Source organism: Chelonoidis abingdonii, chromosome 15 (assembly GCF_003597395.2).
Source record: "Chelonoidis abingdonii isolate Lonesome George chromosome 15, CheloAbing_2.0, whole genome shotgun sequence".
Classification (NCBI taxonomy): domain Eukaryota; kingdom Metazoa; phylum Chordata; order Testudines; family Testudinidae; genus Chelonoidis; species Chelonoidis abingdonii.
The window spans coordinates 8,800,388-8,825,194 of record NC_133783.1 but is presented as its reverse complement, the minus strand read 5'-3'; the positions used below and the strand labels follow the sequence as shown (position 1 = coordinate 8,825,194).

Sequence of the window (24,807 nt, the reverse complement as noted above, 5' to 3'; positions counted from 1 at the left end):
TTAGAACAAGATACCCCATGGAAGTGTTTAAATTGCCACCAGATAAACAAAACCCTTTCTTTGGCCAACCACAACTTAAAACTTATGTCTCCTCATCCTTAGCAAATAGGACTATTGTCATCATTGTCAAAATGAAACTATACATCTCATTGACTGCATATGACTAACCGTCTAATTTAAAACTTGAAAGAGCAAGCTGCCTTGAAAAGATGGTGAACTGCTTCCATTCTTTCAAACAGCTAAGACTTCCTTTGCAGCTCATAATTATAACATAGCCTTTAAAATTATTGCTGAGGGCTGCAGAAACACAAAGTACTGATGAAAGGCCTTGTTTTATGGTATACTTGCAGTCTAGTACTTGTCTGAAAATCTACAGTCCACAATGAATTTATAGAGTTTAAATACCAGATGGGAATATGTTGGGCCAGGTGGTCTGAAGACTTGTGACCAGACGAGACGCGATAAATCGATCCCCGATACATCGAACACTACCCGCCAATCCAGTGGGTAGTATAGACCTATCCTTAGTCTTTGTTGACATGTGGGAAACAGAGATGATCCCGGTGCCCTTAATCATCATCACTCAAGGCACTCCTGAGAGCACTTTGGGGATGAGGGGAAGGACGGGAGGAAGAAGAGACAAGTTCCCAGTCACCTTTACCCTTCAAGGAACCCATCTTGGTGTCTTCCCACCAGCGCCCTGTTGAAGCTATGTAAAAGACTTTTCTTAGCCTTCTGCAGGTTCTAGCACGTTAATATAGTTTCCGTCTCTGACAGTAATATTGCAGCTTTATTGCAGCTTGTCAAAAGGGGTTCATAGGCCTAGGGAAAGTGAAATGGAGAATGAGTGGCTAGCTTGTGCCAGTCTCTTGTTTTCTATTCTCAGATACATCTTAAAATGGCTTTCACAAAGGGAGCAGTGAATATAACCTAGTGCCCTACTCTTAGCTTTGTTCTTATGATCAGTTCAAAGTGCTTCATAAGTCTGTCCTTCTTTAGATTTCATAATATTTAGGTAACTTTTGCAGAGTGTTGAAAGACTACAAATCTTACACTATTGACTAGTCTCTGGAAAAGTACAAAGCAAGTTCGACATGGGATTCTCCTTGGGGAAGGCTGTCAAGAACTTGACACAACGACCAAATGAAATAATGGCCCCAAAATCCATGGAGGTGTATGATCTGAAGTATTCATAACAACAGATATAACCGGGTCTGTATTCTCATTTCTGCCAGGATATCTCCTTAGCAACTAATGTCTAATGCTACTCATGTAGCACCTAGCAGCTAACAGTCAGTCAGCTGGAAATGTACAGGACATTTGTGAATAAACATATGGTTGCTTTTTTTGAAATGGTTTCAGTGTAATTGTGTTGCTCTTGAATAACTCCTGGAGAAACATCATCCCTTCAATGACAGACCACAAGACATTGCAACAATAGAGAAAAAAAATCCTTGCCAGTGAATTAGTTCTTGCCCAATGAAATGCAAAGCCTCAAGCTAATTGTTGAAGATTTGTAAAGCAAATAGGGACATACCTTAGCTTTGAAGCTTGTCTGTGGGTTTTTAGCAATGAGTATTAGTGAGGTACCAAGGAAACTAGCAGGCACTTGGTTAGTGAAGTATGTCCAAGCTGCTGACGGTAATATTTAACTCCTTGTCTTGGAATGGCCTCTGACATCAAAGTCTCAACATTATTATGGTAATGCCTGAAGGGCAACTGAGAAGAGCACCCCTTTGAGCTAGTAAGGAACAGCCCCTGCCCTGAAGAACTTATAATTACTAGTTTCTTGACTATTGTCATCACTGTACTGCCAGCCAAGAGGATTTTTTTTTATAGTTTAGCTGCATTTTCTGGATGATTTTTTGTTTCATGAACAAGAATACAATATTTGTTGGATCTGACTGGAAGAACCTGTTTGAGTAGCTCTGCTGCTTTGCTGCCCTCTCTGAGGCATGTAGCAAGGGATTGTTATCTTGCATCTATCATTTCAATTAATTCCAGTCTGTTTGCAACAGATTTCTTTTTCCAGAGTGTCATTTACATTCATAGGGAAGGAGTTCTTGTAGGTTATAGAAACTCAGTGCAGTTTTCTTCCCTGGGCAGCTTCCCTGCTCCTGCCCGGTTGGGGCATGCGAAGCCTAGGACTCCGCAGGTGATCAGTGAGTTCCCAGCCCACCTTCCTCAGGGCAGGCTCTCACTGAAGGCATTGGGAGGCATGGACAGAGATGGGACTGTGCTTCCCTTGCCTGGGGCCATGCTTGCTGTTTACAGTTGCTGTAGCCACCACAGCAACTCAGTGACTCCGGGTTACTGCAGGGCTTGGTAGATCCCCAGTAGGGCGGGGGGTTTGTGCTTCATGACATAAGAATAGAAGCAAAGTCCAGTTCTGCTGAATGGGGAGCTCTACTTCCTACTGGCTGGCCCCAGTGTGGTGAGGCCAGGCCCCACCACAGGGATCCCACCTAAGTTCCTGTAGGATGCATGCAACCTGCTGGGATCACCCATTCTCAATAGCATTGAGAGCTCTGTGGGTGATGTGTGGAGTGCCTGAGCTCAGGAGAATCCTTCCTTGCTGCCTCCTACAGAAAGGGGTTTGCTGCTTTTCAACACATACAGAAGAAGGGGCCCAAGTCTACACACCCCACTGAGGCTAGCCCTATTGACTTCAGTGGGACTCCTCCCACTACATCCATCAGTAAGGGATTGCAGGATTGGTCCCCAGGGCTAGAAATATTTGCTGTAAATAAATGTTTTCTCTCAGATTATTTTATAGCAATGAGCTCTATCAGCTGTGCATGGGAGCTTGCAGGCAGAGCAGCCTGGCTGGTGAGGGACAATTTCATGAGACTACTTGGTCAGATGTTCCCATGCTGCAGTAAACATACTAATTCCTATACAATCAACAGACCGTGGAAGCACACATGTACTGCACAACAGGAGTACCGTGAAATAAATAAAAATCAATGCACAGAAAACAACTGCTAATTTAAAATCCATACAATCACCTCTCCCCTGGCGGTGCAGCTCAGTGGTGACTTGACTGACTTGGCTCTGCCAGCTGCCGCACAGGGAGTGGGCGTGGTGCACCATGTGACTAAGTGGGTTTGGCTCTGAGTCAACAGGAAACCCATGCATGGGAGTTGGGTGGCTACCCCTCCACACTTCCCCTGGCCCCGCTCTCCCTCTGGAGCCTGTGTGGTTGCCGGATGTGGCTTTCAAGACACTCACTGCCCTGGATCAGGGCTCCTGCTCATTAGCCATGTGTGGCCCTGGTTAAATCCCTCTACTCTGGCCCCTGCTGAATATAGAAGTCAAACTACACCCATGATTCTCCCACCCCCCTGCCTAAAAAAAAAAAGCTTTACAAGGTTTAACAAGATCCTGAGTTTTCTTCACTGCCCTGATGGGCTAAGTGTAGTGCTGACAGCACAATTAATCCGAGAGTCACAACCGAATAAAATATATATTGGATCTAGGCTATTGGCCTAGGTTGTTCCCTCTTTAGGGAGCTCTCCCGCTTTTTGTGTGAAAGGATGGAATTTCACCTCTTCAGCAGCAGCATAACCACCAAGTAGAAGCCCATCTGATGTGGCTTCATCTGAGCTTTTGTAAAGGAGAGCAGCAGCCAGTGGTCACTGTCTCAGCAGCACCATCCCTTGCTCATTTCCTAGAAGTTACCTGAAGTAGCCAGTTCAGGTAGAAGCTAGCTGCCAGACAAACAATCAGCAAAGTAAGAAAGAGAGAAAAACTTTAATCCAACGACACTGAAGCAACTTCCGACTCCTACAAAAAAAACTCATTGGGGTTGATAAGGTGCACATAAAGCAAACAGGACACAGTCGTGGAATTCAGTTTTCTGAGGCATGAAAGACTGCGGTCTCGTCTGCCTGAACATTCTCTATCTATTCCTCTATCAATTTACATAGTCTCAGTATTTCAAACCTGGTGCTTAGATCACTAGGCCATCCCTTTACAGAAACAGTGTGAGTTAAGTTAAATTGTTGGTTTACCATATTAGAGTACTTACTGGTAATTAAAATGTTACATACCAGCTTAAAAATAAAGCATGCAATATTAGTAGTGGGGAAAATAACAAAATAAGGCATCCACAGCAAGGTGGATGTGACATTTTCTGAAGCCTAAACAATCAGGAGGGTAAATGTGTTTTAACTTAGGATAGGTTTTGCTGGTGAACGTTCTCCAATGATCAACGTTCCCTAGCTACTTTTTTTTTTTTTTTTTTTTTAAATGTAAGTCTGAGTTTCAGTATGCATATGGGCTTGTTCTGTACTATGCTGCTTCTGCTCTGACATCAGCTGGAGATCTGGGAAATTTTTAAAAGTCTCTTATTAAGGATATGCAAATCCTTTCTTGCGTGGAGACAGGTGCTCTAAAATAGGTCATGGGAAAATAATGTAAAATGGATTAAAAATAACAATTGTATACTGATTCTGCTTCATATAATTCATTCTCCATTAACTTACTATGATTTAATTATTTCAGCTTAATGGTCTAAATATTACATTGCATGTCTGTTTTGTTACTATTTGCCAAACCCATATTTTAATAGTTACAACAACCAAATGGATTTATACAGCTCCTCTGAAGAAAGTAATTACTCCTAAAGGGCCTATGCTACACTATGCAAGTCCACTGAGGCATATACCACTTAGAAGTTGGGTTCCTGGGCCGTCTCTGTAATGATAAGACACAATAACTACAGCCAGTCAAAACAAGGAAACAATTTTGTGAAACGTTTTGAAATTTTTAGTTTGTTTTGCAGGGCTCTTCAGTGAGGAAAATGAATGTGCCATTAAACATGTTAAAATTATTTTGATTAAACTTTCTGAAAAAATTGGCAAACACATCAGTCAAAAACTTGGTAGAAAACTTGGAGAGCCAGAAAATGTTGATGATCTGAAATTTTATGTAACAATCTTCCATTTTTAAAAAGGGCCACTTTCCGACAAAAAATGTTCAACTCCTGAGTTAAGTCCTGCAAATATATTTTTCAAAAGCACTGAAGTGACGGAGGTGCCTAAATCTCACTGACTTCCAGTGAGACTAAAGCCTGTCAATATTTTTTAATGGAAATTATGCTCTTCAACAACCAACCCCCCCACAAACAAACACCCTTATCCTGAAAAAACTAACTACTGGGCAGAATGATTTATGCTATGAGAAGTCCCATTATTTTTAAAGTCATTTTTACTACTTACAATAACAAGTACTAAAACTGGTAGTAAAAGAGCTGGGTGGGAAACCATTTTCCCACTCTGCAAAAATGTGAGACTTCAAAAAAATTCCAGTTGGGGTGAAACAAAACTTTGGATACCTTTTTATGGAAAATCGGAGAGCCAACCCAGAATAGCGGGTAGCCCAGAGGTTAGGACATGTTTGGGAGAAATTTCTGACTCTTCAGCATCTGACATGAGTGTTCTCTCTTTGTCTCTCCAGAAAATCTATCCTGGACATGAGAAACCGTTCCCAACAAAAGTGTAATAAAAAAATGCCTCTTTCCCATGAATAATTTTGGTTTCAACAGATTGGCATTTTCCACTGAAAAGTTATTGTTGAAAAATTTCCATCCAGCAATGGTATATAAGTGTAAGCTCTTAGTCGTTGTTCATAAATATCTCAATCTATTTCTGGAATTCCTTTTGAGCATATTATACTGTTGTAATTTATTTATTTTTTTTTTAAAGGGAAATGACTTCGTTGTTTAGTCACAGTATTAAATAATAAACTGGTAATTTCAGTGTAAATTAATGTAAATTTAGCTTGATGGGGTTCTATAAACAATATGAAATTTCGGTGTTGACATATATTTTGATGAAATGAAAATAACGAGTAGGAAAGAAAAATACTAAATGAAACAATACACTTACATGGTATATTTGATCATTTTATCTCATACTATTAATAAAAGACAATTTCTGACCGCTGGGACTTCACTGACAAATGTATTTTTTCCCCATTATTGTGATATAATTCAGCTTATTGTCTCACATAAACAGCAGCACTGGATTAGTTGAAATAGACCCATGATTTTTCTCTTACTATTTCAAATGTGTGAACCCAAAAGTCAATGAAAGTTTGTGGGTCTTTTTGTAGAATATTAAAAATTAGAATTTTCTTACTATTTGATCCAGGTATGTTTTGTGTGTATTTTGGAATTTGTGGCATATATTTGTTATCCACCTGTCTCCTGTACTTATTGTAAGTAGGGGCCATATACTGTATGTAGGACAGTAACTCCTCCTATGACAGAACGTCTATAATTAGTTTTTCATACATTTTGAGAATACTTAAAATGGAAGCAGCAGAAACCAGTAGCAGCAGAATAAATCAATCTAGAACTGAAGTCAACAATATGAAACTAGGCCAGTCTACACTGGCTGAGAATCTAGTATCGTTGTACATTACAGGAGCTTTGTTTCATTTAATAAAGGACTGTCAAGGCAATGTATTTGCAGACCCTACTCCACATCCATTTAGTTATCACAGACTACACTGAGTTAGCAGCAAGATTATTACACTGAATGACAAAATGAGCAATTTAAAATGATCAAACAAGGAAATTAGAAACCCCAGTATTAACCGTCACCATGTCACTTATTTTTGCAACCTGGCTAATAAACTAAGGTTCTGGACTGAATTGTTCAGGCACTGTTTCTTCTTCTACTCTTACAGGCAACTAAGAAAGCATAGTGTATGATAGCATTAGCAATTCTGTTTTTTCCTGTCTATCTTACCTTCTTATTAAAGTCTTAGATGTATCTTTCAAATCTCACTGATACCATCAAGTTGCTTTGCATGGGATTCCATTCCTTGTTGCCAGCCTGAAATAGAGTAAGTTTTTCTTAAAAGTTGTTCAGCATATCCGACAAAGGCAGCTAGCTGGAAGCATGATTAGCCTGTGAGACACACAGATCAAGTAAGGCTGACATTAAAATACACACTGCTGATTAGTTGTACTGTAGGTGCCTCTATCACCTCCCACTTTGTTCTTAAAGTGACATGATCCTTTTAAAGTAATGTTCAAGTAGGCTTAATCTGTCTTTACCACAAGTGCCTCTGATGATTTGTTCTGAAACACGGTGAAATGATTGGCAGTGGGTTTGCATACTATCAAAAGCTTTATATTAAGAGTCACTTGTTGGTTATTAATTAAGGCCTTCTTGGCAGGGAAATGGCTTGTGCTTTTAATTTTTTTTATTTATTTTTTAAATAAATCATCAACATCATTGCTTACTAGCAGAGTAACCAGATGGCAAATGTGAAAAATTGGAACAGGGGGTCGGGGGTAATAGAAGCCTATATACGAAAAAGCCCCAAATATCAGGACTGTCCCTATAAAATTGGGACATTTGGTCACCCTATTTACTAGTCACGCACAGCTATGTATTGATTTATTTTTCTTGATTTGCCCCATTAGGGCCTGATCCAGTCCCACTGAAGTCAATGGGACTCTTTCCATAGACAGCACTACACTCTGCATCTGGTTCTTAATGGTCCAGATTTCTAGCTGTAATTCTCATATCTGCTCAAATATATTAACTGGTGATGGTCAATATCTTGTCTGTTTCATGGAAAAATCAAACCAAGTGATCATTTGCTTAAAAGTATGTTTACTTGTTTTCAGTGAGGTCTGTGGTGAACAATCTGTTTTAGCGTTAATGTGGCAAACTAACTGTGATGCTGTGTATAAGAAAGGAGCCCATTGTTACACAATTTTCATAAAACATATAAAGTGTATCATGTACAGTATCAATGGAAAAGTTACAATCAATCAAATATGATGATTATCCTGGATAAAGCCATGTATCATCTTTGTCCCTGAAATTATGAATATTGGCTATGTACTTGCATTCTACACATGTGCTTGTAATCCTGGGTAGCACCCCCAGATAGAATTTACATTTGGGTAAGACAGCTATGTGTTGATGGCCAATTAAGGACATTTAGTGCAAAATGGGCCATTGAAGAAATTAATCCAGCCCAGGAAGCTTTTCCTGTGGATGGCTCAGAAAGAATATGGGCAATGACTCCCTCTGTGAGTCATCAAAGCATATAAGGGCATGTAATATGTTCAGGTGACTCTGAACTTCATTTGGGCCAGTAATTTCCCAGGCACCTGTGGGCTTCATTTGAGACAGTAAAATTCTACGTATATAGAATCATAGGGTTGGAAGAGACTTTGGGAGGTCATCTAGCCCAACCCCCTGCTCAAAGCAGGACCAATCCCCAGATTTTTATCCCGGTTCCTTAAATGGAACCCTCCAGGGCTGAACTCTCAATACTGGGTTTAGTAGGCCAATGCTCAAACCATTGAGCTATCCCTTGTCCCAGGGGGCTATTTAGTTTTAATGGAATGTTGAATCAATGTGATTTTATATATATATAATATATATATATATAGTTCTAGTTGCATCAAGCAAGTAAGCATGCAAGTTAAGGTGTGAAAATGTGAAGTATGGGCTATTGATGCAACTAGAACAAGGCATGGTTGAGTTATAAAATATGAAGCAGATTAACTTCAATGGGTACCATATTGTGTAAATATATTTTTTCCAATATATAATTTGGAAGATACAGCAATTCATAAATGGTAAAAGATGTTTAATGTTTGTAAATTGATATGCACATTAGAGATGCTAAAATGGTTTTGTGGGATTGCTCCATGATCCAGTCGCCTAATCTTTACTCTTGTTCAGAGACTTGGCTTGAACACACATTATCATCACTTTAGCTGCTAAAGACTAACCTGTGTATGAACAGATAAAAGAAATAGAAAATAAATATTAAGTGCAAATTAGCTAAGAACTAACAAAAAATAAATCCATCAAAGGCACTTGAGACACTTCCATCTGGGCTTCATTTCTCTGGACTGGATTTCTAACAAGGCGACTTTGAACAGGAAGTGATGACCCCTAGTCTTTCTGGGCAATTGCAGAGCAACTTTTGCAAGCTAGCAGTTTATTCCATCACTGCTTCAAACCTGATATAAGGACTTAGCAATCATATGTATGTATATGATCAATTAACCATTTATAACTTTTTTCTTTTCTCAAACCTTTTTAGTTACTAAAGGATTGGCATCAGGGTGATTATTGGATATGATCTGAGTTATATACTGCCCTGGCTAGTCCCTTTAGATTGGGAGGACCCTAGAACTGGTGAAATTGGTTTTCAGTAACCTCTCATCCTGAACTCTAATGTCTGGGTGATGAGCCATTTTTGACTTCTTGTTGGCTAGTGTGGTGATTACAAAAGTTCACTTTTGTTACTGGCTTGGTATAATCTAATGATAAGAGTAAATACCAGTTTGGGGTGCATCTATCCTATTTCTCAGGGGCCTGTCCTCAATTTGACAGCCTCAGTGGTGACCCACTGAGGCACAGTGACACTAGCATGTCTTTCCTGGAAGCAATACATCCAGCTATTGAGTTTCAAACATTACATGGCATCATTTGGAGTGCCAGGAAGCAGGATGGTATTTTAAGGTGTGGGCAAGTAAGTATGGGTACTAAACCAGCTGGCTGCCTTCATCAGAGCTATGTAAACTTAAGGGACAAATAAGGTTTCAAGGTTGGTTTTTAGTCTGGCATTAGCTGACACAAATCCTTCACCCTAGTATGTGAGTTATATATGCATAGGCCAACTTAAAACAAAACCATTTCGAAGTGAATTTAGTTGCTATAAAGAGAGCTTGCCCGAGTGTGCTGGATATGAAATTCTCCACTTTATTCACTGAACAGCTACAACCAGGTAAGCTGCATGTCAAGGTTCTTCTTAGAATCCCTTGCCAATGTGCTTCAAGTTCCTGAAGTGACAGGGCTAAACTCCAGGTCTGCCTATGGCCTGTCAGTTAAGAATGACAACAAAGATGCGTGGGCACTTTCTGATACTGAGACATGAGGTGGCATGTACATTGTATGAGGTACGCATATGTCTACTGAACACTAGGCTTTGACTAGCAACTCATTTCTCTTTGCCAGTAAATAACCCTCATATATTGCAATGAATCACTGTGACTACTGACCTAACCTGGATTGGGCCCAGAATCTGAGGGAAGCTCTGATTTGCATAACCAATTTCTTGAGCCACCTTGTCCACCAAATTAAAATTAAAAAGAAAGATTACATTTACCCTAATCTTAAAAATACTGAAGCCTAAGTTTCTTCTCAGGTGGGGCAGACTCAGGAGTAACTCTGACTTCAATGCAGGTACATGAGTGTAAAACTAGTATAAGAAAGAGAACAATCTAGCAATTGCTGCCTATTCCCCTGCTGTCCATGTCATCATTTCTCCAGCCTCAGTGAGAAGCCAAGCGAGGCTCATGGCGATAGGCCGGGGAAATGATGGTCACAAGTGCTAAAACATGGCCTGGAAAAGTGGTAGAGTAGGGAAGCCAAGAAAAAGCCATTATCCCCTACTACATGGTCCCCTGGTGAAACATCTGTATCCACCTGTTGACTCTTGGCCTATTCTTAAATTGTAAGATCTTTGGGACAGGGCTGTTTTTTTTGGTGCTGTGTGTGCACAATATCTAACACAGTAAGGTCCTGATCCATGACTGGGGCTCCTACTTGCTATAGAGAAACAAATCATGATACCACTGATATTGCTGCAGTAGGGTTAACCATAACAGTACAGTGATTGACAGCACTGGGACTGAAGTGTCAGTTCACAATCTGCCCTGAGTAGCTGCACTGTCCCAGGAGCTGATCTGAGAGGAAATTAGCACATTGATTGCTGCACCCTGATTAGGTGCACAGGGCAAGCCATGGATCATGCCCATTGTATTTTTCTGCAGCCTAATAAGCAATCGAGTGGGTTAATGGCACTGTTCCAATCACATAGAACACAGTACTATGTAATATAAACAATGTCATTGGTACGGCAAAGGATACAAGTATTGCCAAAGAGAATCCACCAAACAATGGTGTGAGGAGTCACACAGGCACCAGTTTGTTCAACCAGAACTATGTCCTGGTTCAGCACTAGAACTCCAGCTTTAACCACCTGTGGTAGACTGGCTTCAGCACTAGCCAACTCTCTGCCCCTCCCACTGTGACTGCATGTCAAGTAGCATTGCCTCCTGTCAATGGTTGCTGTGGTCCTGCTCTTCTCTTTGTGATTTGGTTCTCTGTCCCCGGCATGGTCTAGTGCCCTCCTTTAAGGAGTGGGGCAGGGGAGGGGCATGAACAGAGAGTCACATCCAACAAACAAGTCCAAGCCCTTGTGCCAAGTCTGTGGCCTTGACTCTGGGCCCAGTGTCGTCACACCTGTAGCTCTGTGCTCTGAATTGTGCTCATCCTTTCACATCAGGGCGCTTCATGCCACTTTCCCCATGACTGGTAGGGAAACCCAGGCCGATCCTCTCCTCCATCGGATATCTACCACCCGGGAATCCTTCCTACCATTAACTGTTCTTCAGGCCTTTTCCCAAGCCTCTTGTCTTCATGGGAGTTTTATAACAAACTGCACCTCCCAGAGCTCTCTCCAGGTCTTGCCCTTTCACCAGGGGTGGCCACAGGCACTTGCTCCAGTCTTGTGTTAGCAGGCCTTTGTGTTCCCTATGGATCACTCCAGAGCTATAACCCCAGTTCTCTGAGAGTGACTGCAGAGTTAGCCTCGCTCTCTCACTATAGCCCTTCACCCTTCAGGCTGAAATATCTCTCAGGCTTTATGCATAACTGCCTTTGTCTTTTCCATGGCCAGCTTCCGCCTGGCCAAGGCAGCCCCCACCACTGCTGGCCCCAGGCATCAGTTCCCCTGGGAGGTTGGGAGCAGCTTTAACCTGAGGCATCAGCAGTGAGGAATGAACACTGCAGCTGCCTGCTCCATGGCACCAGCCAGGATAGCAGCTACTCTGCACTCCCAGTTCTGGCTTCCCACCTTGGGAGATGTGGGGGTGGCGGGGAGAGAAGGAGCGATGTGGAGGGAGGATGCTGCCCCGAGGACTACCTTGCTTTTGCAATGCAGTTTGGGGGAGGCATTGCCCCCCCCCCATGCACCTCAACTCTGTCCATGGGCTCAGGGCTTCTGCCCCATGGGGAGCACTGGGGCTTGGGGCTTGGGTTTCAGCTGTGGGACCCCATGGCCCCCCTGAAAGGGTACATGGACTCCCAAGGGGCTGCAGATCCACTGTTGAGAACCGTTAACCTAAGATATGGGATAGCCTGGGTCAAATCCCCAACCACTCATTCCTTGTTAAGAAGCCGTTTGATGGGAATCACTTAGTGCCAGGTGTGTGGGCTATATACATGGTGTGTGTGTGTGTGTGTGTGTGTGTGTGTGGTGGGGGGGTGGACTCCCTCAGGCCTGCCTGTGGAAGCTGTTCCACTTTATTCATAAACGCCTGTATGGCAGAGTGTTTTCAAGTGGGGTCTCTAATAGCCTGGATGAATACTCTAACCATTGGAAACAAAAGGGTAATTTGCATGTTTTCTGGGGCCCCAATTAAAAGTGGAAGAGCCAGTGAAGGGAACATGCACCTAAGGTCGCAGCTCCCCTGTTCAAACCCTTTCATAACAGGCAGAAAGGGGAGTTAACCCAGGTTTGTCCATGTGGGGCCTCTACCCCCATATCATAGAGGGCTTCTCATCTTTGCTTTGGCCCAGTTAAGGGGTAATTAATGTGGAATAGCTTCAACAAGACTGACTGAGGGCCCAACCCATCAGTATATCTGGTAGACTAGTACTTAGGCCATTCACCTGAGTGGTAGGAGACCACAATTCAAATCCCCTTCCCTCAATCAAAAAGGAGATTTGAATCTGACTTTATTACCTGCTGGGTGAGCACTCAAACCCCTGGACTAGAAAGGGCCTCAGACTATGGCCCAATAATATTGGAATAGCTTTACCAATAGCTGTAGAGTAGCCCACATCAGCTTATGCCTTAGTTTAATGATTGGGGCACTCACCTGCGAGATGGCATACTCCTGTTCTAAGCCTGGCTGCCGCTCACTGGGCAGGAGATTGAACCAGCATCGACCCCTGCGCCTAGTGAGTACCCTAACCACTGGGTAAAGGTGAGGCGGGAGCACTGCTTCTCCTCTCAGACCCTCATCTGGGAGAAGACAGACCCCACAACCTCCAAACCCTTTTCCTCAATAGGGAAAGCGAAGAACCTGACCCATGCACTCCCGTGTCCTGAGTAAATACCCTACTCATTGAGCTAACGGGTCTGTCTCCTTCTCGACCACGTTTTGTGGTGTTAGGCGGCTGCTGAGTCTACCAACCAGCTCTAGTCCCACAGGGAAGAAAGGCAGCACAGTGCCTGTTTGCTTGGGCTTGGGGCATAGGCATGAGATAGGTGTCTGGTGCCTACAGTGAAGTAGCAGTACATGTGCTCAGCTGCAGAAAAGTAGTAATGGTCCCTGGAGTAGTAATGTTGCATCAGATATTCAGTAGCTCATAGTTATATGTTGGGGTTCCATAACAGCACATAGTTACACTTTGTAATTCACATGATATATTCATACAAGACATTCTACAGCCCTCTACTAAGAGTCATTACTGTTATGTAAGTAGTTTACATGTATTGTCATTGTATTCAGTGATAGTAAAGAGATAATTAAAGGTGTACCATGTGTACTTTAGACTTGTGTCTTCGGTTTAACCAATAATTTTTTTCTATAATTAGGTGGCTGGGGTCTTATTGTCTGCATAACTTCATAAAAATAGCAGATGAAAAAAACTGTTCTCAGATCAGTCTATTCTAGAGATAATGACAAAAAGTTTGATGTATGGTATAAACAAGTTCATGCTTTTGTGTCACAACAGACAAAGGCAAAGTAAGGGAAAATGCATAAAATAGATAATCTGGAGCTAAATATTTCCCAAACTTTCCAAACAGTAGAATTTTGAGTACATAGTTGCATCATTAATTGTATTTAGAAGCTTTCTGGCAATTTTGGTCAAAATTAAACTATGTTTCTATGAGTTGTGGCCCTTTGTGATTTTTATGACACTTTTGGATTTGGCTCAATAACATTTAAATATTATATGATGTAAAAAAACTGCACCACTTCCAGCATCTATATTCATCCTGATGATGATCACCACATATGTGCCTAACTTGTGATGATAATACAATTTTTCTTGTTCATCGGTTACCCCTTAGTATCCCAAATGGGTCCAGGCTGGTAGACTAGGCTGGCATATCATAACTGTAATTAAACATTGCAAATTCTGCTTCTAAATGAAACCGGCAGCCCAGTGGGGTTGATGGGAAAACTGTAAATTAGTCAGTGCTGTAGTTACATGTAGCTCTCCCTTTATGGTTAGCAGGTTAGCATTGCCTTAATGAACATCACGAAGGAAGATAGTGCATCATGACTTTATTGATTTTCATTTTCTCATACAGAATAATCACAGAAATCACTAACTACAATGCTGAGAAAACAGATTCTTGTTTGTGGATGAAAGAGAGAATTCAAAGGACCCTACAGATGTCCGACATTTTGAAGGAAAGGTAGGAGCAAGGATTAAAACTCACAGATAGTGAGGTGGTTCTGGTTGCAACTTATGCTCTTCCAGGCACCGTCAGTGCACATCTCCATGCAGTTTTCTTCCCCTATGTCACTGGGCTCACCTGCATGCAAGTTTGTATAATTTACGGCTGTTCCATCCAGGAAACTGAATTTACCTGGAATCCCACCCCCCTTAATGCCCAGATAGGCATATCTGTTAAGTAACCTCACAATACTGAAAACAGCATCATTCTCCCCCTTATTCCTGGGAGATGCAGTAGAGCCGCTCGCCTGTTTGCATGCTTCCAGTGTGGTCTCAAAATCGACTTCTTGTCCATTGATAGCAAACTTTTTTTTCCGAATGTTGTTATGGTCCTATCCAAAGCAAAGACTACACAAAGTAAAGCAAAAGCTCTCGTTAAACTTTTTTGAATCATTTTACACTCTCATGATTGCTACTATAGTGGGACTCCCTCTTTCTGTATTCATCTATAATAAAATAACCCTTCCAAATAAAATAAGGAAGACAAATTGCAACTCTCTCTCCTTCCTCACCCCTAGATTAAAAAAACCCAGAGCATAGGCTATGTCATTCTATCCTACCAAACACTGCCCTCTTCTGGATGTAACATCAATGACATGCTAAATTGAGTAGACTATTGCTCCTGTCTAGTGACTTCAGAACAAAGAGAATATAAACTCAAGAAGAGAGGAGAATGGAGGAGGGGATTTGAAAAGGGAGAAAAAGAAGAGAAGGGGAGGAGAATTCATTAGCGTTATAAGACTAGAAGGGAATAGGAGATGGGAAAGAGATGGAAAAGAGAGGAGAAATATATGAAGATGATGAAGTGGAGAGAGAAAAATTAAAATGAAAAGGAGTCAAAGGGAATGTGGATGGGAGGGGAAGAAATGAAGAAGAAAAGAGAAGAATTTTAAATTAAAAAAAATCCACTTTGCTCCTTAGGCTCCTATCTTTTAAAGACTAGTGCACCTGCTTAACTTTGCATACACTGAGTAATGGGACTAACTTCATTGGGACTATTCACAGTGTATAAAGTTGAGCACATGCATAAATCTTTGCAGGCCTTAGTTAGATATGACACTTGTCACTTTTGTAGCCACAGATTAACTGTGATGGTCATCAAGGTCACTCACAGAACTCAGGTGACCCAGAGAGATACTCCTGAAAGCACTTCTGCACAGAAAGGGATTATGCAATAATCCACCTCTGATTTGTTTGCATCAGTGTTTCAACCTATCATAGTTATCTGGGGCTGGTAGGAGGAACCCTAGTAACTAATTATATAGCCCGCAAGTTAAACTCTTTAACACAATACAGAATGTATCATTGCCCATTCCCAGAGATCCTTGTTTCTTTGTATAAAAAGAATGTAAAAATAAATGGAACAAGACTTAGACTATTTTTAAGGAGCTGGTATTTCATGGCTTATTTTTTCCACACTTGTTAATCAAGTTATGGATGAGGCAAAAAGCAAAAGCAGACAGATTACCTCCTTTCAGTCTGGCAATTTGATTTTTGAATCCTTTGAGGGTTTCTTCTAATTCAGGATTATGAACAGCAGGTAAGGCTTATGGACCAAAAAAAAAAAAAAATTCCCTTAAGTTTAAGCGTTAGAACCAGGCTTCACCGATAATGTGGAAGTCAGTGTGCAAAATTACTATATGAAAGAATTTGATCTCAGTGTGTTAAATGAATGGCCTTTTCATATGCTAACCATCCTGATAATAAACAAGGCTCATGGAAACTACTTTAAGAAGGAAATCATTTATGAAGAATTCAAATTGAGATCCTGTGTTTAATCTTTAATGCCCCACCAGTGCTTCACATCAGACAAAAGAGGGTTTGGTAGGTGTACTGCTGTGCCTGGTTGATGCTAAGATAATGTATGGGCTTCTTGAGATCACTAGCAGCTGGTGTAAGATACAACATCTTTCAGGCTGTTTCAGTGCTTCCTGGTCACAACACTGGGAAGCTGCAAAGGTAGATTAAAAGCTAGCTTTGTAGCACTCACCCCCTTCACCTCCAATTCCCGAGGACCTGGTTGGTCAGGAGAATCTGGGCTATAATCTGTAGTTTTCTACTCTGTGGCTGCTAATGATAAAGGATGGCCTGCGCTCAGGGTATAGTCAGAGAAGTAGATTTTGCTGTGATGAGACACTACTTGTGACTTGATAGCTGCTCTGTGACCATGTGAGGTGTTGATGGTGGAGCAGAACCAAGAGTAATAATGGATAATAGTGCTGTTGGTCATGGATTCAAATCTTGTGGATAACCTTGCAGAAATGTAATCATCTCTTGTCAGCTTGTACAGTGCCAATTAGCTTAATTAAAATACTCTTACATTTAAAGTACGACTGTACGCTGAATAGTGACTCTGTAATGATGGGTTTGTGGAGATTCAGGTGTATAGTCTCTCTAGGAGGTCTGTATTAAACATATCCTTTTACAAAGAGAGAGACGTTTTTGTTCTCATTTCCAGTGCTGCAAAGCCTACCTAGTCTCAGACAGTCAAGCTGCACTCTTTCCTACTGGTACTTCATCTCTAAGGTTATGCCTACCAGCAGCTGGGAGGGTGTGTCTCAGCACAGACAGGCAAACACACACCAGCTCTGCTCAAGTAAGCATGCTAAAAATAGCAGTATGGCTGTGGTGGCATGGGCAGCAGCTTGGGCTAGCCACCTACATTTTACCTAGGACCCCAGAGGGGGTCAGGTGTGGCTACTCGAGTTGTTGTAGATATACCGTAAGTGTGAAGGTTCTGCAACTCCAGTTATGCCAGCAATGGGTATGTAGACACATTGTTTTAAAACCTACAGTAGAAGTCTCAGAGCCCAGATCTACAGACTCAGACTTGTGGGGCTTATGTAACTGTGCAAAAACCAGCTGTGTAGACATTCAGGCTTAGGCTGGAGCTCAGGCTCTGAAACTCGCCCCTGCCCTGGGCTTCAGAGCCTGAGTCCAAATGTCTGTAGAGCTGAGCTCTGAGCCTCATGGCTGCAGGTTTTGAAATGCACCAAGTGACACCAATGCAGTCCTAGCTCTCATTTTCAGCTGCATCACTTCCGTAGCAATACCAGGAGTAAAGTAAGTCACAGTAAGTTATCCTAGCTAGGAAAGCCAGCAGACACAACTGTATAGACACAGGGAGAAGATCAACTGAGTAAGAAGATGCCATTTTTACACGGTCACTTTTCGGAGTAGAACTGAAAGTTAAACCCAGTTATGGCCATTTTCTCTAGGTTGCTTTAGACAGAGACACAGGCACATACAGACACCGCCACCCCCACCCCCATAATGTTAAATGAACAGATTGTTCTTTTTCACCTGGTTGTCCAGGCTGCCCTTGCTCTCCCTTCTCGCCTCGTTCACCCCTAGGCCCTTGTGGCCCATGAAGCCCATCTTTTCTGGGATGACCTCTCATGGAACTTGGTGGCCCTGGGGGACCTGCTAAAGGGAAATACATGAGTGAAAACTTGCCAAACTCCTTGCTGAGATTCTTCCCAAATAATGCATTTAATTCAGAATAAACACTGCTGCTGACCTTCAAGGGAACAGATTGCATTACATCAGCTCAATAGCTTTTCATTACCTGATATGATTTAGGTGATGGTTCGATGCATTCAGGGGCAGGACATTTACTCCCTACAATGAAAGAGCAAATGCACTTTCAGTGCCTAGAAACCTGGCCCATGCAGCGTCCTTGGCGTTTGGGTTGGAGGAAGCTGCTCACCTGTCGTCTAATCTGGAAGGAAAACCACACAATGGCCAATAGAGGTACGTGGTGAGGGAGCATGGGGAAGTTCTAAGAAAGGCAGTATCACTTATATGTTCCAACTCCCCAGAATGATCAGCTAGAGAGCGCATGCGCACACACACACACGGATTGGTGTTTACTTCAAGAGTTCCTGGATTAGATGCAAAGTTGAACACCAAGGCCCCATGTTATTGGTTCTCACTTCCAGCGCTACTGACCAGGCTGGAAAGGCATCTAGAGTCTTTAACATTTAGTTACTTTTATAGTGAAATCATGATATTACAGAGCAACTTCACTTTGCCCAAGAAGTCCCACTGATATAAAGGCAATAGGATTTGGCTCTGTAAGTAGCAGTTCATTACAAGACAGACTTATAGTGTTCACATCACATGGAAAATAATTCCAGATTTTCATTCTTCTGTACGATATGCAGAGATTATGTCTAAATGACAAAAAAAAAAAAGGGACTTTTAAAAACAGAATGAGCTCAATATGTTTGGAACAACCTGTCTGCCCCCAGCCTCCGTGTAGACACATTTTGACTCCTTCACAGTCACATTAGCTGGTGGGTGGAGTAACATTCTGAAAAACACCTAAGTACCAAGCAGCACTAACTTTCAATGAGACTTGGGCTTCTAAATGTCTGTCATTTTCAAAAATGGGACAGAAAGTGCAACAAAGTAGAATTCGGTTTATCAGATACAAATAATGAAACACAGCAGAATATCTATATATCTGGGGTCAGTAACAACTGAAATTACCTTGCAGTCCTGGGTCTGCTTTTAAACCAGGCTTTCCTTCTCTTGCAGGCAATTTGTTCAGTCCAGGTTTGCCAGGGATTCTCTGCATTCCTTCACGGTGGTCCCCAGCATGACTGGTCACCAGCAAAAAGGCTATTGCTGTGACTACGTGAAACAATTGGGGCGACGTTGTTGGAGGCCAGCTATAAAACAAAGTATTTACTACTCAGTGTTGAGTGCTTATTTTCAAAATTAAAAATGATTGAGAAGTGTGAATTCTTTATTTCAAATTAACATTTTCTGTTTGGGACTGAAATCTTTTTAGCTTAGTCTTTTTTTCCCCCGTGATACTAACATGATTAGTGTAGCTATAAAGTGTTTGGAGTTTAAATGATTATTATAGTGCACCAAAATGAAACAATTAATTCTTTGCAAAATATACTCATCTGTCTAGGGAGCAAAATTTTTTTTATAAAGCTGTTGATTAACTTGTCTCATTTTTTCTTGTGTGACAAGTGTAACACCAGTATTACTTATGCAGCAATAGGTAGGCATGTCCACTACAGTGAGAAAAAAACAATCAAGATTACTTTGAGTACACTGTCTTAGTTATCTATATCTTAAAAGGAAAAAGCAGCCATTCAGACTTTATTCTTCTTCTGCCTCTCTGGCTTCATTGTCATAAATTTAGCATTTTATAAACACTTCTGTATCAGTGGTGATTTCCTCAGTAAAAATAGACTGGAAATGTAAAGAAACTCTGAAAACGCACCTAAGATGGGAAGTTTGAATTGAGACTTTGTTATATTTGAACTAGATCTATTTTTCTGTAATTTATAAAGGAGTTCAACTTACCCCTCAGCTCCAATATCAAATGCAAAAGGAGCACCATAAAGGTCCAATTTATAGGGCACGTAATTGGAGATACATTTTTCTGTCTATTGGAAATGTATCGTGTGTGTGTAATTGGATATATATTTGGCCAGCAACACAGACATTTGATAAGTTACCTTGAATGATTTTTGCTTTGATATTCTTTGTTTAAAGCCTTGCACAAGAACATTTGAAAGGTTAACATGCACTGATGCTTTCCTATTCTGTTGAGCTAAGATATTACATTTTAATTGAGTAAAACAGTCTTGGAGTAGAAGAATAGATGATTGTAGAGATGTCTGTCATGAGTTGTTTGCAGGATATAACATTTCCATAGATCTTCTGTTTACTCTAAGTATTAAATAATTACATCTCCATTGTGATTTTAAATGTCACAGAAGAAAAATAAGCGAGAACACAGATGACTTTTATTATATACATATTATTTTCTCATATACCAGAGTGTGAAAGTGTTATGTGCCCATGAGTGACTGGAGCTGACAGCTCATTAATAAGCACAATCTATCACAATAGCAACAAAGCATACAAAACAGGACACACCATCTTCACCTGTGCCGTATTCAGAGTAACTCCCAGATAAAAATTTAGTTGATGCACTAAGATATAAATAGATGCACCACAGAATATTGTAAGGGGAATTCCATATCCCATTAAGAAGTATAGATCAACGTGATGATATTAGGGGGATGATATCACCCATGAAGCAGGAAGCCAGATTCATATTGAGATTAAATTCCCTTTACACAGCTCTGGCAGTGCACAGAGGCCTTACAAGTGGTGAAAACATACTGGAAATGGAAGACCTCTTTATATTACCTTACATTTGTATGTCCCTGGTAAAAGTTGTTCCCTTCTAGTGGCTATTTAGTGATCTATATTAAATGACCAAAGAGTCCTGTGGCACCTTATAGACTAACAGATGTATTGGAGCATGAGCTTTCATGGGTGAATACCCACTTTGTCAGATACATGTAGTGGAAATTTCCAGAGGCAGGTATAAATATGCAAGCAAGAGTGAGTCAGGCTAGCGATAACAAGGTTAGTTCAATCAGGGAGGATGAAGCCCTCTTCTAGCAGTTGAGGTGTGAACACCAAAGGAGGAGAAACTGGTTTTGTAGTTGGCAAGCCATTCATAGTCTTTGTTTAATCCTGAGCTGATGGTGTCAGATCTGCAGATGAACTGAAGCTCAGCAGTTTCTCTTTGAAGTCTGGTCCTGAAGTTTTTTTTGGCTGGCGGGTGGACTACCGTTAAATCTTGCTATTGTGTGTCCAGGGAGATTGAAGTGGGTCTCCTAACAGGTTTTGTATGTTTCTATTCCTAATATCTGATTGGTGTCCATTATCCTTTTCCATAGGGACTGTCCAGTTTGGCCGATGTAACATAGCAGAGGGGGCATAATGATGGCATTTGTTACATTGGTGGACGGCAGGGCTGAATGAACTGGTGATAGTGTGGCTGATCTGGTTAGGTCCTGTGATGGTAATCGCTGTGTAGATATGTGAGCAGAGTTGGCAATCAAGGTTTGTTGCATGGATTGTTCCTTGTTAGAGTTCTATGGTGCGATGTGGTGTTACTCGTGAGAAATATGCTCAGGTTGGCGGGTTGTCTGTGGGCGTGCACTGTCCTGCCTCCCAAGGCCTGTGAAAGAGAGGATCATTGTTCAGGATGGGTTGTAGATCACTGAATGATGCGTTAGAGAGGTTTTAGCTGGGACTATATGTGATGGCCAGTGAGTCTTGTTGGGTTCTTTCTTGGGCTTGTCTTGCATAAGGAGGCTCTCGGGACAACGTCTCTCTGTTGATCTGTTTCCTTATTTCCTTGTGTGGGTATTGTAGTTTTTGAGAAATGCTGGTGAAAGATTTGTAGGTATTGTCTCATGTCTGAGGGGTTGGAGCAGATGCGGTTGTACCTCAGTGCTTGGCTGAAGACAAGATTGTGTGGTGTGTCCGGAATGGAAGCTGGAGGCATGAAGGTAGGCAGAAGTGGTCAGTGGGTTTTGTATAGGGTGGTAATGTGACCATCACTTATTTGCACATTGGGTGTCTAGGAAGTGGACTTCCCATGTAGATTGATCGCAGGCTGAGGTTGATGGTGGGGTGGATGCTGTTAAATCATGGTGGAACTTTTTCCAGAGTCCTCTTTACAATGGGTCCAGATGATGAATGATGTCATCAATGTAGCGTAGTAAAGAAAGGGGCGTGAGTGGAACGAGACTGAAGAAGCATTGTTCCAGGTCAGCCATAAAAAATGTTGGCATATTGTGGGTCCTTGTGGGTGCCCAAGCTAGCGGTGCCACTGGTCTGGAGGTTATGTTGTCATCAAATTTGAAATAGTTGTGTGTGAGGATAAAGTTACAGAGCTCAGCAACCAGTTGTGCTGTGGCATCATCAGGGATACTGTCCCTGACAGTTTGTATTCCATCTGTGTGTGGGATGTTTGTGTAGAGAGCCTCTACATCCATGGTGACTAGGATGGTGTTTTCTGGAAGGTCACCAATGCATTGTAGTTTTCTCAGGAAATCAGTGGTGTCACAGAGATAGCTGGGAGTGCTGGTGGTGTAGGGTCTGAGGGGAGAGTCCACATATCCAGATGTCCTTCAGTGAGAGTGCCATTGCCCGAGATGAATACCCACTTCATCAGATGCATCCTACCTCTAACCCACCCAGCAAGTTGGGGGAGGGAAATTAATTAAACCTGAAATTTGGTAAGTTCATGCTTTTGAATGCTTGAGTTTAGAACCTTAACAGACTTTGAAATAATCCTTTTGGATTAATTTCCTAATTAAAAAACAAACACTGAAAACTCAGAAATTCCATCATTTGGAACTATATTGAACCTCCGGCTTGGGTCATCAGCAAGGTTTGGGCCTTTACATCCAGAGCACAGAACTCTTTCTCTTGAGGTAACAAAGTGGTAGTAGGCTTAGTATGTGGCTCAGACAATAGAGGGGGAAGACACCTATACTGTGCCAGTGGGTTTCATACGTATTTGCTAACAGCAAAGGAAAGTTAGAGCTGGTTGAAATTTTTCTCAGAGAAAAAAATTCCATCAGAAATGCTTCTTCAACAAAAGTGAAACCTTCCTGGGAACGTGTCAATTTTCAATGAAAACTTTTTTGAAAATCTGATTTTTATAAGGTAGAAATGTTTTATTTCAACTTTATCATTTTGACTTTTCTGTTATATTACAATGCATAATATTAATTTAAGTCTAGACATTTTGATAAAGTCAAAACAAAATGTCACTTTGATTTTTTCCTAAATGAAATTTTGGAATTTTTGTTCCAATCAGAATGAAAAAACAAGTAAACTTTTGGAATTTTCTGTGGCATGGAAAATCTGGTTTGTAACCAGCTGTAAGGAATGCAGAGAGTCAGGACTTCTGGGTTTCATTCCAGGTTCTGAATGGGAAAATCCTCTACTAGTAATAGACCCATCTTCCCCATCCCTCTCACAAACCTGTTTGTCCCCCTCTCCTCCTCTGTGCTCCACTGCCCAAATCCTGCCTTATTCCTACACTGCTCCTATCCAGACCCATTTAGGATGAGCACAGAGGCATCTGTACAATTTTCTCTAACCCTTCTCTTCCCTTCCCCTCTCTCAAGGTCCTATGCCACTGCCCCTCTCCTTGAATCCTGTCTCCTGCTGCTTCCCACCTCTATGTCTGTCTACTGTCCTGTTCCCACCCTTCACCCTTCCTGCAACCCCTTTTCCCCATGTCCTGCCTCCACTTCCTCAACACTCTGAAATCTAAGTCAGGCTGATTCCCCTCCTTCCTCCCTGGGCAACTTCCTGGTACAAGTGCTGGAGGAACCGACTAGGGGCCGTGCTCCTCTTGACCTGTTGCTTACAAATAGGGAAGAATTGGTAGAGGAAATAGAAGTGGGTGGCAACCTAGGCAGCAGTGACAATGAGATGGTTGAGTTCAGGATCCTGACAAAAGGAAGAAAGGAGAATAGCAAAATACAGACCCTGGACTTCAGAAAAGCAGACTTAGACTCTCTTAGGGAACTGATGGGCAGGATCCCCTGGGAAACTAATATGAGGAAACAAGGAGTCCAGGAGAGCTGGCTGTATTTAAAGAAGCCTTATTGAGGGCACAGGAACAAACATTCCGAAGTGCAGAAAGAATAAGCGAATATGGCAGGTGACCAGCTTGGCCTTAATAGTGAAATCTTGGAGTTTAAACTCAAAAGTAATCTTACAAGAAGTGGAAATTTGGACAGATGACTAGGGAAGAGTATAAAATATGCTCGAGCATGCAAGGGTGTAATCAGGAAGGCCAAGGCACAATTGGAGTTGCAGCTACAAGGGTGTATCAGGGTAACAAGAAAGGGTTCTCTATACGTATGTTAGGAACAGGAAGGCCAAGGAAAGTGTGGAACCTCACTAATGGGGGAGGCAACCTAGTGACAAATGATGTGAAAAGCTGAAGTACTCAATGCTTTTTTCCTATGTCTTCATAGAGATAGGCAACTCCCAAGACTGCTGCACTGGGCAACACAGTAGGGGGAGGAGGTGAGCAGCCCTCCGTGGTGAAAGAACAGGTTAAGGACTATTTAGAAAAAGCTGGACGTGCACAGTCCATGGATCCAGATCTAATGCATCCAAGGGTTGCCGTGTCAGAGTTGGCTGATGTGGATTGCAGAGCCACTGGCCATATATCTTTGAAAATTCATGGCAAGGGGGAGGCCCTGGACGACTGGAAAAAGGCAAACATAGTGCTCATATTGCAAAAAGGGAAGAAAGAGACAGGGAACTACAGACTAGCAGCCTCACTTCAGTCCCCAACAAAATCATGGAGTAGTTCCTCAGGATCCATTTGAAGCACTTGGAGGAGAGGAAGGTGATCAGGAACAGTCAACATGGATTCACCAAGGGCAAGTTATGCTGACCAACCTGTGCCTGTATG

At 41.8% G+C, this 24,807-nt stretch overlaps 1 long non-coding RNA gene and 1 pseudogene across 1 annotated transcript in view; one reads left to right on the top strand and one right to left on the bottom strand.

The window, feature by feature from the left end:
- Positions 1-24,807, top strand: part of LOC142047818 (uncharacterized) — a 50,934-nt gene that overhangs the window by 18,230 nt on the left and 7,897 nt on the right. Inside the window, exon 2 of the long non-coding RNA XR_012657084.1 lies at positions 14,380-14,487. This is a non-coding gene — a long non-coding RNA (uncharacterized LOC142047818). The remainder of the gene's footprint in view (positions 1-14,379; positions 14,488-24,807) is intronic.
- LOC116828239 (pulmonary surfactant-associated protein A2-like) lies at positions 14,481-19,195 on the bottom strand (annotated as a pseudogene).